The following is an 18,703-nucleotide window of genomic DNA, read 5'->3' as shown; positions in this document are numbered from 1 at the left end:
GTGTCTGTCTGTGTATATTTCCCTACGTAATAACTCTGTCAATTTTCAGTCTACAGGCTCGAAATTTGATATACAGGGTATTGAGATTTGGAAAAATCTTTGTAATCCATTTTCGGCCAGAAATTTGGCTGTTTAAGGGGTCAAAATTCAACGATTTGAATTTTGAGAACTCTACCAAACTCCTCCTACAATTTTGGGTCTAAACACTTGAAATTTTAGATATAGGGTCCTTGGACATGGATCTAACCTAATAACTTGATTTGAGCCCAAAACAATAAATTTTAAGAGGTCACAATAGGGGTCAAAGTTAAAAAAAATTTGACCGCTTCGATCTCTACCAAATTACTCAGACAATGCCTGGTCTAAACATTTGAAATTTTACACAAAGGGTATTCAGAGAGAAAGCTTTTTAATCAGTTTGGGTCGAAAATTTGAGTTACCAATATATAAATGTATGTATGTATGTATGTATGTATGTCTGCCTAAAACTTTCGACAGAGGCGACGGATTTTTACAAGATCGGTATCGTTTTGAAGTTCGACCTTTCAGACGACAAATATCGAAAAATTGGCTAACATCATTAATATCTTCAACTTCAACTTTTCTACAGCAAGGGTCGCTTTTTCCACCAATATTTTCGAAAGTCATCCTCTCCTTTCGATTGTCTAGCCTTAATTAAAACCTTCATCACTTCCGGTTTGGCAGTGGTGGCAACAGCAAAGACGTCAGGTTTTTTCCCGTTCTTTTCCTCCTTTGTGGTACGGGTTCGAGCCTGCCTTCCTACTACCACTTTTTTATTTTTTTTTTGCTCAACATACACCTCCAAACACCCGGGCAATGCCGGGCTGAAATGCTAGTATATATATATATATATATATATATATATATATATATATATATTTTAGTGTTGGGACGATGAATCGGAATCGGAAAAATTTGTATTTATTTTCTGATGTCAAAACGATTCCTGTAATTATCTCATTTTTTTATTTGATTTTGTTTTAAGCAAAATCTTCTACAGCTGGTAGTTATAATAAAATAATCAATATTTATTGATTTAAATTACCAGTGAGATCATCACCCCACAAGTGTGTTTTTATGTTTGAGCAAAATATATACACACTGAACATGTGTTTTTACACTAATCGGATAAAAATAACAACTTTACTGTGAATATTTAGAGATTTATAAAGAACTAGCGAGGGGTACCCGGCGTTTCCCGGGTGTTTGGAGTTGTGTGTGTGTGGGGGGGGGGTTAAAAAAAAAAAAAAGTAAGTATGAGGATCGAACCCGAACCGTTTAGGCAAAGTTGTAAATTAAAGTGTGAAAACAAAAAAAAAAGTGCGACATTAACCATTGCCCTACCGCGAGATGCTAACGGAAACACGTTTGAATTTATTTAATTACTTGGATTTAGCAGGTGCCCGTTTTAATGAGTTAATGCGGTCAAGTTTGACTGCGGGATAGTATTCATTTACTGCTGAACGCCCCCCCCCCAAGATGTTATAGGAAAAAGACTAATCCACATGCGGCGAGCGACAAATATTGAATATTTATCTTCCCGAAATCGAGCAAATTAAATAGACAGGCGAGCTTTGTTAACACTGAGATATTACGATTTATATGTGATATAAAAAGTTTTAAAAAAGTTGTTAGGCGAGCAACCGCTTCTCTGAAAAAAGCCTTTTGTAGACATACAGAAAAAGCGAACACACACACATACATACATACATTCATGCATACATACATTTTCGCTTTTATATATATAGAAGATTGGAATCGGTAATTGTATCGGAATTGGGAAAACTATTGGAATCGTCCCATCACTGATGTATTGTTTTAACAAAATCAAGACATCAAGGAATAGATTGATAGCAACAAATAGTGTATTTCATCGTTGTTGCTATCAATCCATTTTTTTGATTTTGTTAAAACAACATATGAATGCTCAATTATGAAATATGATCATTTCGAAGCTCACAGTTTATGTCATCTCTTTTTGGCTTAAAAATTTATTGGTATATGAACGGTTACCGAATTTTCAATTATATAAACCTAGTAAAATTCGGAATACTATATATATATATATATATATATATATATATATATACACTAGCAGACTGCCTGTCATTGACCAGTCGTAAAAATATGCATAAATATTACATTTTGATTCATAGACAAACCGAGACATGTGCATGCAAGTATTACGTTTTTTTTAAACAGTTTACTTCTTTTAAGTAAAAAAAAAATACCCGAGCTGAGATCGAAACCAAAACCTAAACACAGTGGATTAAGTACGATAACCATTAGGCTAGCTTGACACGATCTTAAAAAAGTGTTTTGAAACCTATACTTTTCCACATATCTGAATACCCTATATACAAAATTTCAAGTTTGTGGATCAAGAATTCGTTGAGAATATAAGTTGAGTATAGTCCTCTCTCTCTCCCCCCCTCACACACAGTCTCACTTTCATATATATATATATATATATATATATATATATATCAGGCTAAAGGTATCTAAAAGTGATAACTAATGAATTTAACCAAGTTATTAAGAGTGCTCACTACAAGAAGAGCAACATATATTTTTATTAATATAAACAAATTTATATGGTCGCGACACTCGGCATGCTAATGTTTCAGACAAATGGTTGATTAAAACCAAAAGCCTTCGTCAGACGACCTAATAAATGGTTGCTGGTCCATAAAAGAAACCAATCTACAAAAAAAAAAAAAAAAAGAGCCTGTGAAGTAAATAAAAGGTTTCCCTCAAAATTCCGTCCAAATTCCCGAGTTCAACCGAAAAATTCCCGAGTTCGGCAAGATACAATTGGAGAAGATCGGAGGTTACATCAACCAAAATGTTGTGAAAATCGCATTCAAGATGAGAACAGTAGTCCGATGAACCCAAATACTATGAATAACCAATCCTCATCTCAAAACATCAGAAACGTCAAGGGTCGCTCGTTTCAATGGTAACACTTCTGTTTTTGTAGCTCTTCAACTTTTTGTGTTAGACTAAATAGGAGGCTTTACTTTTCGAATAACTCTCGATTGACAAAGTGCGCTCTAGATGCCTATGCACAGTCATTGTTCATCGCTGGCAAAAGTGCATTGAGAATGATGGTGACTATGTAGAAAAATAAATTCTGGAACACAAAAAGTCACTCGTTTTAATGGTATCACTCCTGTGTTCATAATTATTCAACTTTTTGAGTTAAAGAATGGGAGGCTTTACTTTTCGAACGACTCTCATAAATACAAAGTTATAAGATATGGCAGTCAATCGTTTTAATAATACCACTTCCGTGTTCGTAGTTCTTGAACTTTTTGCATTATAAAAATAGAAGGCTTTACTGTTCAAAGTGATAAGATATGGCAGTTATTTAGTATGAATGAATTTCTGGCTGAATTGGTGCGATTGTGATGCGTGGTGGCCATTTTGTAGCCGCGCTTGCATTCATCCGACTGGACTTGTTTGAGATGAAGAGTTTCCAGTTAACGACAAACGTTTTCTCAATTTAGAAGAATGTAAGACAGATTGCTTCGGCCGGCATATATTAATGAAAACGTCGAAGGTAACCTCAAAGCAGAAGTCAATGAAACCGTGTTGCTCTCGGCTGAGGATTTTTTAGTTCTTAAGCTGGCAAAACTTCAAGCAAAAAAGACGTGTCTGGTGCTGTCCCCATTTGGACCAGCATGAAGTGTGAGTGGATGTAATAAGATAAATTATCTATCCATCTATTTATTTATCTTTCTCTTTTGCATGTACACTGTTCAACTGTTATATATATATGCCTCATCCAAACAAAGATTCACACAGCAAACGAATTAGAATTGTTTATCTGAAAAAAAAACTAAATAGCAGGTATTATTTGAATTCTTCGGACTACTGTTCTCATCTTGAGTGTGATTTTCACAACGCTTCAGTCGATGTAACCTCCGACCTTCAGGTGCATCTTGTCAGACTCGGGAATTTGGACGGAATTTCGAATGGAACCCTTTATTTACTTCACGGGGGTAGCGTGCTCTTGCTCCGTCAGTCATGACTGGATAGAGGTCCTAAGTAATTTTCAATTGTATTTTCGGTTGCTCACACTGAGGATTGAACCTTGAAACTTTAGAAGAATATCACTTTTTACAATTGATTTTTTCAAGTACTCTAGCCACTGCTTCACGAGTCCAAATTCCCGAGTTCGACAAAATACGCCTGAAGAAGGTCGGAGGTTACAAACGTTGTGAAAATCATACTCAAGATGAGAACAGTAGTCCGATGAATCCAAAAAATACGAATAACCAATCCTCATCTCAAAAATCCAGAGACGTCATAGCAAGTATTATCCGAAATGAAGCAAACCAACATTGTATAATATTCAGACCAATATCAAGGGAAGTAATTCTTACAGTCTCTATAGCAAAGTTGAACTTAATTGTTTTTTTTTTAATTGCATGTTTTTTTTTGTTTTTTTTTATTTAATAAAACTTAATTTCATCTTTTTATCTTTTTCAGAACTTCACAAGGCAAGTTTATTTTAAGGTTGGTGATACCTTTTTTTTTTTTTTTTTTTTTTTTTTTTTTTTAGTATTAACTCCAGACGATTTAATTTTTTCGAATCTTTTAAATGAGGATATATAATTTATATTATTTCGACTATTATTCCACAAAGACCCATGGCGTAATGGATAAAGTATTATATGTATTATATATATATATATATATATATATATATATATATATATATATATATATATATTGATTTCGATGTTATGATGGTTTTTTGAAGCATGAAAATGATGTTATTTTTTGTATTTAATATTTTACATTTTATATTTCAAGCGGTCCTCCGCTCTTGATCACAAAAGTATCGAAATATATACTAGCTGGCAACTCAAAATTGCCCGCTTGTACAATACGCCTAAACATGATATTTTAATTTATGCAGATTGCGTATGAATTAGAATAGAATCAATCCTCTATTGATTATTATATATCACGAGGAATAATTTATCCAGTGCACTAATTCGCAAGAAAAATTAAAAAAAAATAATAATGATAATGTCGTTCATTAAATTCTGTCTGTGTTTGTTTACAATATCACGTCAGCTGATATTTGGGCTTGATGATGAATGCCCTGGAAAAGTCATTTTTGATTAATGTTTAGTTTTAAAATATGCAAACGAAGAAATGATTTGAGGCGACTTTAAATGGTGCATCTTTTTTTATGGTAAATTGAACTCATTAATCAGAAAAAAAAATTGAAATAAAATGGTGAGGTACCCCCGGGCTTGAACAGGGGATTCGATCTGTAATCAAATGCCTTACGACTGAGCTATATCTCCAGCTGACAATAAATCTGCTTCTTTTTTTTTTTTTTTTTTTTTTTTTAAGAAGAAATGATTTTATTATCTCCCTTGGCCGGTGTAACGTAAAATATTCCCCTGTAAATTTTTTTCTTTTTATTCATAAGGGAGAAAGTCTATTTTTAAGATCGGATTTTTTCGATTTTCGATACTTGTCGACTGAATTTCTGAACAAAACATATCAAAGAACACTCCCAGACATATATATTGCCATTTTGTTAAATTTGCAAAAAATAAGCTCAGGCGTTTCGGAACCTATGCGGAAGGAACTCACACACACACACACACACATACAAAGTGAATTTTATATAATAGTAAAGATACATACATTTTTTTATGATTTACAAGGCTGATTTTGTTTTCTATTTCTTGAGAGATTGTCAAGATGGACTTAACCAGTGATGAATTTTAAAGATGGCGAAGCGAGAATACTCTCCTAGTTTCCTAATAAAATTTGATTTTTTTAGTTATAAAAAAACAAACTACTAGATTAAGTTGCATGATTTTTTGGAATATGACATTTTCGTTCCGTGACGGATACACCATAAAGAATTTTTTGTACTTTTTTTTTTTTTAATTAGGTTGGATTCTGGATAAGCACCTGCAATTCTTGTTGGAATTGCCATAAATCTCTGGATCATTGCGATCTACAAAATATGTGCTTCATTACAGGTTGTGTGTATACCCAGCATTGTTAAGCGTCACGATGTCACGGTGCTGTCGTTGTCATCCGTTGGAGGCTGCGTATCGATGCCGGCGAGAATCAATTGACGAACGTGTCCTCCTCCAAATTAACTGCTAATCGATTTCTCTATTCGTGACAATTATTGTTCTTATTTTATTTTATTTTTGTTTTGTTTTTTTACAATGCAATCAGTTTCACGGGGAAAATCAGTGCAGTTTTGCTTTAATAGTTCCAAGATGTAATATGGCTGACAGACATTAAAAAAAAAAGTTTACACACAAAAGCTCGAAGCTACATTAGTTTCGCATGTTTTTTTTTTGTCTCCCCCCCCCCCCGGTTCTGCTGACCGTTCTGTTCCGCGATGAATGCTCCGTTCTGATTAATGTTTACCGTTTTTAAATATTCTCTTGTTCTTAAAACAGCCAAGTTCGTTCGCTTATTTTAAAACTGATCGGAATGGACTTTTCCAGGGCAGTCATCATGAAGCAGAACGGACAGCAGAAACCAGAAGTAAAAAAAGAAAAAAAACATGCGGAGCCTTGGAGATAATCTTCGATTATTTTAAAAACTAAGATTATCCCCAATTAATTCCACAGAGACAAAAGACTATTTGAAGATATGCCATTCACAAAACACGAACACCTACATTGAAGAATCTCTCAAGTCAGTCAGAAACGTTGTCTCAGCATGCTTCGATAATCTTCCTAGACTGAGACAATTTCAAGGATTTAGTAGATTAGCGATCATATGTACCGCCACAAAGTTGAAAGGTTCAATATAGTTCATGATAGAAATTAAACAAGAACAGTACTTTCTTCTTTCAGATTCCTCAACTGGGGATTGATTCAAGCTCCCCACAAAGGGGATTCAACCACAGAGGTCATAGTAATGCTATCAGAGGGGGGAGGGCACGAAAATTTCTACTTTTTCTTTTTCATCGGAAGATAGCATCCGTACAGATGATGCTATTACTTTTTAGATAGAGAGGAGTGGGTGCGGTAACAATCGGTTCATTGTGTGTATAATAAAGAAAGGTAGTTTGCTTGTAGCATTGCTGGTAAATAGATATGGAAAAGTAGGCTATAGTAATGGCACGTCCCGCCAATACAACCGACTGTTTTATTGGCGTAATGTATGAACAAAAATGAACAAACGAAAGAAGGTCTTATTTGTTTTGTTATTTTATTTAAGTTCTTTTTTATTTACATAGGAGTTACCATTTATCAATGCCCAGAGGCCACTCGAGGATAAAGAGCGTACAGTATTAAAATCATAGTAATTGTTAGTAGTGGGGATTTGGTAAATTTGTTAACTTAAGTGGAACGGCTCATCAAGAACTTGTTTGCATTGGACTTGAAGTCGGCCATATTGTAGTCAGCTGGAAAGCAGGCAAACGGAAGACAGTTTCACAGGCGTGCTGTTCTAAAAAAGAAACTTTGTTCATGGAATTCTACGTTTAGGTTTAGGGACAGATATAGAGTACGGGAAATTATTGATAGCGTTTTTAGCTAGATGAGTGTTTCTCGTGAAAGTTTAGCGAGGGGGGGGGCATAGTTTTCAAGATAATCACAATACAAATCAATAAATATGAACTTACTGTTTGATGTAACCGGGATGGAGGTTTTACTATTTTGAGAATATCATTTAATAAAAATTTTTTTTTAAGTATTTCACGTCTATTCATTACAGCACCCCTATGCCCCACCACTCGTTATGGTTATTGATTTATAAGCAAACATGCATAGATGATACAAGTAATTTCGTGAGTGTTTATATAATCTGTTGTATTTATTTATTTATTTTTTTTTTTTTCAAATCATTGTGTGTTTTTCATCAAGTTTTCATATTTGCCCATTTTTTTATCATTACCTGCAATCTCATTTACATACGGAGTCCCGGGGGTAGGGGGGGGTCAGTGTAATTATACAGTACAATCTGAATACTGTTCTTCTCATACAGGGGTCTGGAAAATTTTCGAACTAGGTGGGGAGCCATATTGCTGACATTTTAGAACTACGCGGGTCAAAATAATAAAAAGAAATGACCTGGACGTGTTTTATATTGTTTTGCTCATCAGCTTCACACCATCCACTATGACTGTGCGATTCTTACAGCTACACATACCTAGAAAATGGAGCTATTAAACCTAACATAGTGATATAGGATAAGGAGAAAGAAGCAACCTTAGTAGAAGTTAGTGTCCGCAATGATGCTGGGTTGAACGAAGCTGAGAGGGAAAAGATAAGAAAATACCAAAACCGAATTGCATGCCATAAAAAAAAAAAAAATGAAACAAAGCTACGCGCATGCGCATATAAAAAATAAACTTCCATTTAAAAGACAAATTCGTAATATTTGTCATAAATTCTTTTTTGAACTGAATAAAAGTTTTACATTCTGTTAAACACGCACAAAACTTATCCAGATAGGTAGAAGAATACCTTACCTTGCCTTTGGTAACGTTTATTTGTTATACATTTGAAGTACTGAGCTTTTTTTTTTTCGTTTGTTTATTTCTCTGCTAAATCCCCGAAAACAGTTTTGTCATAAGACTTTATCTACTTCCGGTTGATTCTTGGGACACGTGACCAGATTCACAGGACCAAACTCGGTGACGTCAGCAAGTTATATGACTTTCGTGCTTAGGCCATCTTAATATTACAGAAGGTCGTGGTTGTAAGCGCTTACTGCGATTAGTTAGCATCTTGAGTGGGGAGTTGTGCAACAAGATGTTTGTTTACATTACATTTAAATTTCTGCATGTTGGTACGATCGGAGAAACAGGAAACAGAGAGAATTATAAAGGCTAGCAGTTTGAGGAAATAAATCATTAGATTAGAAAGGTTTGTGGTATCTGGGAACTGAGGCAGTGAAAGGGCAAGATTTTGTGCTAGTCGGGTTGGTTGTGATTATTTATGTTGAGGAGGTTACAAGTGCAGTAAGTTTGTCAGAGTACATTTCGTGAAAGTACTTGTTAAACAAGCACAGGGAAGCAACATTGTGGTGATGGCACAGGGGTTGGAGCTTTGTAAACAATGCGTAACCTATTAATTTAGAGACTGTTTTTTAGACCCTGTCCAAGACGGACAGAAGGACTAGTGGTTGCTGCACCAGTCCAGATGTGGCAACAGTATTTCATGTTGTACGCCCTGCATTGAAAATATCCACGACCCACCCGACTGCAACAAAATCCCACTTTTTCATTGTAGAAGTTTTCAGACATCGGAAGACTTTCTATTTTGAAAGATTCTTTCCTTGGACGGCTTGCCCTCGGAATTCTTGCCTAGAAATTTAAATGCAATGTGAACAAACATGTTTCTGCTCACCACCACCCCTGACTCAGATTGCCCCTCTACTTTAAATTTTCTTTATTCTGTAAACTTTAGTGTGTACGCTATGTATGTGACTTGGTTATAAAAAAGAACAACAATATTTATATATATGTGAGTTGGTTGTAAATAATAGATTATATATATATCTTGTATAATACCAACGTGGCACACAGTGATATGAACGTGTTCACGAAAGGTTCATCATTATGTGTGTACGTGTCATTATATGTCTATGGTGGTTCTTCACTATCTGAACCCTAAGTTATGTTGTTGCGGTCTATTTATGTTCCAATGCTTTGATCGTGTAAATGTTCATATGCGGGGAGGGGGGGTTCATACCTTATTTTCATGCGTTGTTGATCTTGTCCACCTGGAATTCATCATGTTCTTGGAGGGGTGGCTGGAACCTGTTTGAACAAATATTCATTCACTTCCAAGAAAGCTGATTGTATTTTATATAGTTTTTATTCACTTTCCAGGTGTCCATCGCAGAAGAATGGAAAGTGAATATCTTAGCTTCAGTGGTTAATTCTAGGTTTCCATTCTAAGACACGTCAGCTCTCTTCCCGGTAAAAGGGGGGGGGCGACCTTTTAAACCATCCGCCCTGCTCGATGTTCAAATTCCAACTCCATTTATTTTCTCAGCTAACTAGAACCACGTAACATACACGCACTTCCGTCAGCTGATCAGATACTTCCGGTAAACTTGTCTATGATATTGTTTTATTATATTTTGACAGTTTTTATCAGCATTCTTCATATTCATCTCTTGTCTATCTCTCCAGTTGGATAGATAGATAGATAGATAGATACACAAATAGATAGATAATTAGATCGATAGATATATCGATAATACACATAGATAAATAGATAGATTGACAGACAGATAAATAATTTACAAATACTTTCTTGTGTTCGACTTACTACATAACACACACACACACATATATATATATATATATATATATATATATATATATATATATATATATATATATGCGACTTGGTCATAAATGAAAAAGCATATATGCGACTTAAATAAAACAACAATATCCATTGCTCAAAGATAAAACACCATATATATATATATATATATATATATATATATATATATAGCTAATTCATTTACTCACATAAAATTAATATACAAAAGTATAAATTTATGCGTAAACTTTAAGTATTTACTTCAAAAGTGCTCAATACGTAGGTAGAGCTAGTTAGTAAGTTCTAAAATATATATGGCGATTAAGGTACACTGAACATTCTGCGTTTCATCCACTCTAGGACTCTTCAGGCTTATACGCATAAGCGTGAAGAGTCCTAGAGTGGATGAAACGCGGAATGTTCAGGCCTGAAGAATCCTAGAGTGGATGAAACGCGGAATGTTCAGTGTAGCTTAATCCCCATATATATTTTATAACTTACTATATATATATATATATATATATATATATATATATATATATATATATATATATATATCATGGCTTGGTCATAAATAAAGCACAGTATATATATGTAATTTAGTCATAAATGAAAGAACAATATATATATGTGTTATTTGATCATAAATGAAACAGCAATATATGTATGTGACTTCGTCATAAATAAAACAACAGCCATATATATATATAAAAATATTATTTATTAATTATTAATTAATAATTACTACATGCATAAAAGTAAGTCATCTATATGCACATAGTAATTATTAATTAATAAATAATATTTAAATAAAATAAAAAAGTAAAATACATCCTAAAATGTGGGCGAAAAAAAATGTAAACAAAGCGCAAATAACTCCTTTCTTATAATAAAAAATGCTTACGGAGCGAAAAAAAAATTAATCGCTAATAAAAAGAATAATTAAAAAATTCAACAATCACATATATATATATATCAGATTCTAATACTTAAAAAAAACTTTACTTTTTCTACTGAGTAGAATATTGAAAAAAAAATTCAACTTGTTACATACATTCATTCTTTTTAATCCAAATTAATAAATTAAATAAAATATAATCTTAAAAAGATAAGATACAAGTTAGAAAAGCATTTCATCCAAGGCATGAAAATTGTTAAACAAAATGTTTTTACTATAGGCCTTAAAAGTAAAGGTACAAGATTCAATTTGAAATTTATTTATCTTCAAAGTGCACTTTTATAAATTTTACAAAGTAAGGTATAAAAATGTAATTTAAATTGAATTAAAAAATTACCTTGGATTTATTTTATGTAATGTACATTTTGTTGCAATTCAAAAACATTATCTTTCATTTAGCAATTAATGATATAAAAGTTTCAATGATTTTTTTTTTTTTTAAATTGCAACAGAATGTTTTTCCCATTTTTGCATTTAACATCATTCGTTTGCCTTACGTTAGTTTTTTTACTTTGCTTATTCTTATGTTTTGATTAACACCCCTCACCCTCGCCCGAGCACACACATCTCCAAACACCCGGGCAACGCCGGCTACCCCCCCCCCGCTTATCTATATAAATATAAAAGCGAAAATGTGTGTATGTATGTTTGTTTGTATGTATGTGTGTTTGTAGGTCTCGCAAAAACCTTCGACACGGGTCACGGATTTTTGCCAGATTGGTACCATTTTAAAGTTTCAACCTTCGCCTGACAAATATCGAAAAATTGGTCAAAAACGTTAATTTCTTCACCCTTAAATCAGGAGTTTTCTATGGGGGAGAGCAGCAAAAACCATCCTCTCATGATGAGTTCGGTTCTATGCATGCGCAAATGACGTCGTAACCTGATTTAGTTTAAAGAATGACCAATTTCGTGGACGTCATCTTAGCTTAGTTGCTTAGAGTGTGGCCTCATTATCTAAAAGTTTTGGGTTCGAATCGTGGTGTGAGATGTCTTTTTTTTCGATTTTTTAAATTTTGATATTGAAGCAGGGTTATTTAAGCCATTTTTCACGTGTTTTTTTTGGGGGGGTATTTTTCACGTTCGTTTTTGTTTTTTTGTCTTTTTTACTTTGCTTATTCTTAGGTTTTCATTAACACCCCTCACCCCCGCCCGACCACACACACCTCTAAACACCTGGGCAACGCCGGGTACCCCTCGCTAGTATCTATATATATAAAAGTGAAAATGTGTGTATGTATGTTTGTATGTATGTGTGTTTGTATGTCTCACAAAAACTTTTGACACGGGTCACGGATTTTCACGAGATTGGAATCATTTTTAAAGTTCCAACCATCGCCCGACAAATATCGAAAAATTGGTCAAAAACATTAATTTCTTCACCCTAAAATCATCAGTTCTCTACAGGGAGGGGGTCAACAAAAACCGTCCTCTCATGACAAGTTTGCTTCTACGCATGCACAAATGACGTCGGAACATGATTTAGTTTAAATATTAAAAAAAACGACTTAATTTAGTCAACGTCGTCTTAGCTCAGTTCATTAGAGCGCGGCCTCATTATTTAAAGGTTTTGGGTTCAAATCGTGGTGTGAGATGTCTTCTTTTTTTTTTTTTTTCGATTTTTACAGGTTTAATATTGAAACAGGATTATTTAAGCCATTTTTCATGTTCTATTTTTTTTTAGGGGGGGATTTCAGCTTTTTTAAAGAAGTTTTAACGTTAGTTTTTCTGTTTTTCCCCATCACATTCGCTTTTTTTTGTTTTTGTTTTTTCGATTTTTACATTTAACATCGTTCGTTTGCCTTACGTTAGTTTTTTTGTTTTTTCGATTTTTAAAAGTTTTAACATTTATTTTATATACAATATTTAATAATTTACTATTTAGTATTTAAAAATATTTACTTCACTTATGCTTATGTTTTGATTAACAGCCCCCTCCCCTGCCCGAGCACACACACCTCTAAATACCCGGGCAACGTCGGGTACCCCCCCCCCCGCTAGTATATATACATAAAATTCATATTTAGAAATTCGGCCTCGGCAGAAGTGTCTTGAAATCTGTCCGCTTCTTCACTCCGTGCACAATTATTCTTTCTTTTAAAAATATTTTGAATTCACTCTTTTCCCTTGTACCCATTTCTGAATTATTTCACGGAATTCTGCCTTTTGGATGACATCAAAATATCTTCCAGTAACGCGATTAGTTTGGATTTTTACTTCTGGATACCGAACTTTAACCAACTTTTCTGGATTTTACCGTTATTGGATATTCTACTCTTCACGCGACCATCCATTCACGTGAAATAATTTTTCTCACCCCCCCCATCCATTCCCTCTGTTTCACTATTTTTTAACTTTTATCAAGTAAACTCTATGGCTTACTTGTAGTTTCATTAAATACTTTGCGAGCAAAATCCGATTCCGCATTTGGTTAATTCCTACCCTTTGATGTGAAGGAAAGTATTTCTTTCGAAACTCCGCAGATTAAGGACATTCCACTTAATTTGTGTTTTCTTTCTGCAAAATTAAATGTTTTTAACTCTTTTTAAAGTGTTTTTAACATGTTTCATTAATTATTTTTTCTTTATATATATATATATATATATATATAATGTGCGCGTGTGTAGATATGTATACATATGTAGATCTCTCTCTCTCTCTCTCTCTCTCTGTGTATATATATATATATATATATATATATATATATATATATATATATATGTGTGTGTGTGTATTCTCCGTTTCTTTCGCTGTATCTCTTGAAGAGCTCATACTACTCACCCATTTATTCCAAGATCTTTGCCATGGATTGGAACTCTTCTACGTGCAACCTGTACTCCGCCCCCCCCCTTCATCCCACCATTGGTTTTCATTCTCTAGCGCGCACACAGACACACACACACGCTCGGGCGCACACCCCTCGTGCTCGCTGTGCGTGTCTGTTGTAGCATTGCAAAGAGACAGACCCAAGGAATAGGACGACGACCACCAGCACTACCACCAACAATAATAAGAATAAGAATATAACGCTGGGAATGAATGCTTGTGAAGCTGAAATCAATAAGTTTGGAAGAAAGCATTCTTGCAAGTCTCAGAAACACGATTATACAATTGAGTTAGTGCGGTTGGTTATGTGGCATCCATCGGGACATCAGACACAAACCGGTACTCTGTGTGTGTGTGTGTGTGTGTTGCGGGGGGGGGGGGATCTCATTTCTCTCTCAATCTATGATACAGACACTACCTATCCCCCCCCCCCCCAAAAAAAATCCTGGTGATGTTCTAGAATTTTCAACAAAGCCCCCCCCCAAAAAAAAAGGTGAAAAAAAAGCCACAACAAATAAATGTTACCAAAAGCAAGCTAATTTATTCTTCTATCTGAATAATTTTTTTTTTTTATTTTAACTTATTTTAAAGTGTTTTTTTTTTACTTGAAAAACAAAATATTGTAAAGCCTGTACATTAGAATGAAAAACAAAATAGTGGTCTTATAAGAGCCAGAGTATGGTTTTGATAACTGCTCAAAAATCGAAAATTAAACAACGGAGAACATTGCATTTTCACATGTTTGGTGACATTTATTATATGGGTTTCTATCAGTATTTTGTATAATTTTCGATTTTTGAGCAATTATCGCGGCTCAATTACGGCTCTAATGAGACCACCATTTCAGTCCGCAATAAATAAATTAATATAAATGTGGTTGTTTGCTGTAATACTGAACTGTCTGTATTTCGCAGGTGTTATTATGTCTACTATTCGGACGATTAATCGGAATCGAAATCAGGAATCGGAAAAATCAGGACTTTTGGAGGTATTAGAATCGGAAAAGTGTATGCCTATTTTCCGATGCTAAAAACGATTTCTTTAATTAATTTTTTTTTTTTATTATCTTATTTAAATCAAAATATTTCACTGCTGGTAGTAATGATAAAAATAATAAATATTTATTTTAAACTACGAATCAAACTAAAATCGATAGGTCACCACCTATTCCACAAGTGTGTTTTTATGTTTGAAAAAAATATCTGCATGTTTGACATGTTTTTATGGTAATCAAGAAAAATAATAACTTTATAGTTAAATATTAAGAGATTTATACAGAATCGGAATCGGTAATTGTATCGGAATCAGGGAACATATTAGAATCGTCCCATCACTAATTAGGTCCTTGGTTTTACTGAGGATCAGACTCTTTTTACTTTACAGACCTACCAATTTCTTTTTACTTTACAGACCTACCAATTTCTTGGAATATTCTACTCTGTCCATTAACACTGTGACATTGGCTTTGTCTGCTGGTAGTATCATGATATCACTGTCAACATGCAAGAACTGGATAGCCAATACTTTTTCCTTTGGGAGGTTAGGTTTTAGAGGCTTTGAATCCTCGAGTATTTGCCTCACTTTGCACCTTAGTTTACCTCCTCCTGCCTTGGGTTTATTCAACTCTGCCTCCTCTATTGGATCCATCATATCTAAGTATGGAATCCACTTGATGGTTGTGGTAAATTTGAGACCTTTTTTTAGCACTGATTCCTCCAGAGTGAGTTAAGGCGACATTTACTTTTATCAACAATGGTTTGGCCTTCAGGCCAAGACTCGCAGGAACTAAGGTTCCTTTACAAACCGAAGTGGAACGAACGGTCTATCAACTAGATGGGTTTAAGAAGGTCACTTTCGTATTTTTTCTTCCCCTGCCCGCGACACAAATGAACTATTGTACTATTATTGTTATCTTTTTTGTTTTTACACGTAAATAAAAAAAAATGTTTTAAACAATTGGGTTCTAAGTAGGACGTCCCCCCCCCCAGTACGAAAGGGTGAATGTGGTGTTATGGTGTAAGAAGATACTAGCTAAGAGAAACTTTTGTTTAGTTCTGGAGTGACAAGGATGACCAACCAACGACCCCCTCCCCGCTTTTGAGTTGGCCTTTTTGTTCAGTTTGAACTTACATTGTAATTTTAGCCTGAATAGAAGATTTAATATCTCAAAGTGTAGTATCTGTTCTGAGGCTTTATTTAAGTAATTGGTCCTTGGTCAATGTAGGGGAAACCCTTCATACTGAGACAATTACTATTTATTTGGATACTGCCAGAATGCCCCCTTTTGGGGGGGGAGCTGCATTTCCCCGACATTAAAAAAACGATCTTGTGTCTAACTTGTTTCCGTGGGGAAGCAAATAAATGTCATCTGTTCTTCAGATGCTGCACTTCAATTTCTTGTTCTCTTTCGGTGGAGGAGAAATTCTTCACGACTGAGACAATTCTTATTTTTGTTCCTTTTCTTCACATTTAAAAAACGACCCTGGTGTCTAACTCTGTCCCGTGGGGAGGCAATGCAAATAGGGACAATGGCTCTTATTGGTTGAAGAAAAGCATTGTGTCTTACATCCTTAGCGTTTAGATTTTTCAATTTCTTTATTTGGCGAGACTTGAACTCCTTTAATTATTTATCCAGGTTTTCTTGGATGCAGGTTTTGTCATCAGTCCGCGATATACTTCCCAGGAAGAGCGTGAGGTCGTTGGAGGTTTTTGTCTGTAATTGATGTATTTTCCACTGACTGTTGTGGATTCGGTCTCAGACGAGATCATGACTTACTTGTCTTGGTGTTTTCCTGGAACGTTGTCAAAATAACATTCTACATAAGAACAGTAGTCCAAAAAATCCAAATAATACAGATACTTATGTTCTGATCTTATATAAAAGTCACTTCGTGTGTGAGTTCCTTCCCTATAGGTTCCAAAACGGCTGGGGCTGTCTTTTGCAAATTTTACACAAAGGTAATTTATATGTTTGGCAGTGTTCTTAGATATTTTTCCTGCAGAAATTCGTCCGATAAGTATTGAAAATCGAAAAAACCTGATCCTGAAAGTAGTCTTGCTTTCTTATAGATAAAAAAAGGATATTTTAGGTTGCACCAGCAAGGGCGATAATAAAATCTCAAAAAATTATTTCTTCTTAACCCCCCCCCCCAGATCTGTTGACATCTGGAAACATAGCCCAGTGGTAGAGCATTTGACTACAGATCAAATGATCCTGTGTTCAAACCCACCACTGATATTTAACAACGCCGACTTAGGAGGGGTATGGTTGGAGATTACGCAACTCTTGGCACAAAAATTCCACCTGCAGGCACCTTACAGCGGGTATTCATAGTCTATCAAGACCGAGGGAAGCTACCATATACATGTGTGTGTGTGTATACATATGCATATGACCTTGGTGTGTCATGTCTGTCATCGCCCCTGTAAGTTAGCTGCCTTCAAAGTCACCTGAGGACACAGGAGAGGATACCTAATGCAGAATATGAATCTTGATATGGCAATCATCTGTGAAGATGCTGCAATCATCATATGTATACACACACACACACACACACACACACACACACACACACACACACACACACACTACACACACGTGTGTATTCTTGGCCTGATGAGGTGATTTTCCCTGGCAGGGTGCTCACTGAAACATGTTTGCATATGTATAGCCATTAGTTATCACATCCAACATATTTATATATGCATATATATATATATATATATATATATATATATATATATGCATATATACACTCATGAGCAAAAAAAATGGGTTAAACGTGAAAGAAGGAAAAAAATCGATTTTTCAATATTTTCCCATGAATTTTTATTAATTTTAACTGAAAATTTCGATTTTGCAGATCATTATTATTATAGCATATAATAATAAGTGAAAAAATTAATCCTCAAAATGGTAAGACCGCATCTTGGCGAGGATATAAAAGACCGAATTGCAGGATTAAGGCAGTCCAAAATAACTTACAAGCTATTTTTTTATATTTTAAGAAAAGAAAATTTGAAAACATCTTTTTCTGCAGTGAAGCGAATTGGTAAAAAGTTTGAAGTCGAACCCTTGGTAAAACGGAAATCTGGATCTGGTCTCCCTAGAGCATCCAATTTGAAAGACAACCACAGGCTTAAATTAACTGTTTTGAAGGATCGAAAGAAAACATGTCGACCATAGTAAAAAATTCCAAACAGGGGCTGGAAATTCTCTTTCTAGATATACAATATCTAGACGAATGAAAGAAATGGGATTTTCCTCTAAAAGTGTGCAAAGAAGCCATTTTTATCTAAGAAGAACATCAATAATAGAAAGAGATTTTTCTCATGTTATGGCAAGGAAGATAAAGACTGGTTCAGGAATGTTTTCTGATTAGATGAATCAAGATTTTGACTTGTTAGTGATACTCCCGAATGGTGCAATCGAAGAACTGGAGAAAGATTTTCACCACGTTGCATAAAAATGACAGTTAAACATGGGAATGGAGGGATAATGGTATGGGGAACTTTTACTGCAGCAGGAGTTGGGGAACTTATTAAATGTGAGAAGTCAATCAATGCAAAGGAGTACATTCGAATATTAGAAACAGGACTGTTACTAACTATT

At 34.5% G+C, this 18,703-nt stretch overlaps 1 protein-coding gene across 5 annotated transcripts in view; it reads left to right on the top strand.

Annotated features, from left to right (window-relative positions):
• LOC145296137 (alpha-(1,6)-fucosyltransferase-like) overlaps nucleotides 1–18,703 on the top strand; it is an 884,509-nt gene that overhangs the window by 540,515 nt on the left and 325,291 nt on the right. For all 5 annotated transcript variants that reach the window (XM_080142295.1, XM_080142301.1, XM_080142300.1 and 2 more), the window contains one exon: nucleotides 4,516–4,542. The gene's annotated coding sequence lies outside the window, so the exon portion shown is untranslated. The remainder of the gene's footprint in view (nucleotides 1–4,515; nucleotides 4,543–18,703) is intronic.

The sequence above is a fragment of the Euprymna scolopes genome, chromosome 16 (genome assembly GCF_053919585.1).
Source record: "Euprymna scolopes isolate OS-2025 chromosome 16, ASM5391958v1, whole genome shotgun sequence".
Lineage (NCBI taxonomy): Eukaryota > Metazoa > Mollusca > Cephalopoda > Sepiida > Sepiolidae > Euprymna > Euprymna scolopes.
This window is presented reverse-complemented; position numbering and strand designations above follow the sequence as displayed.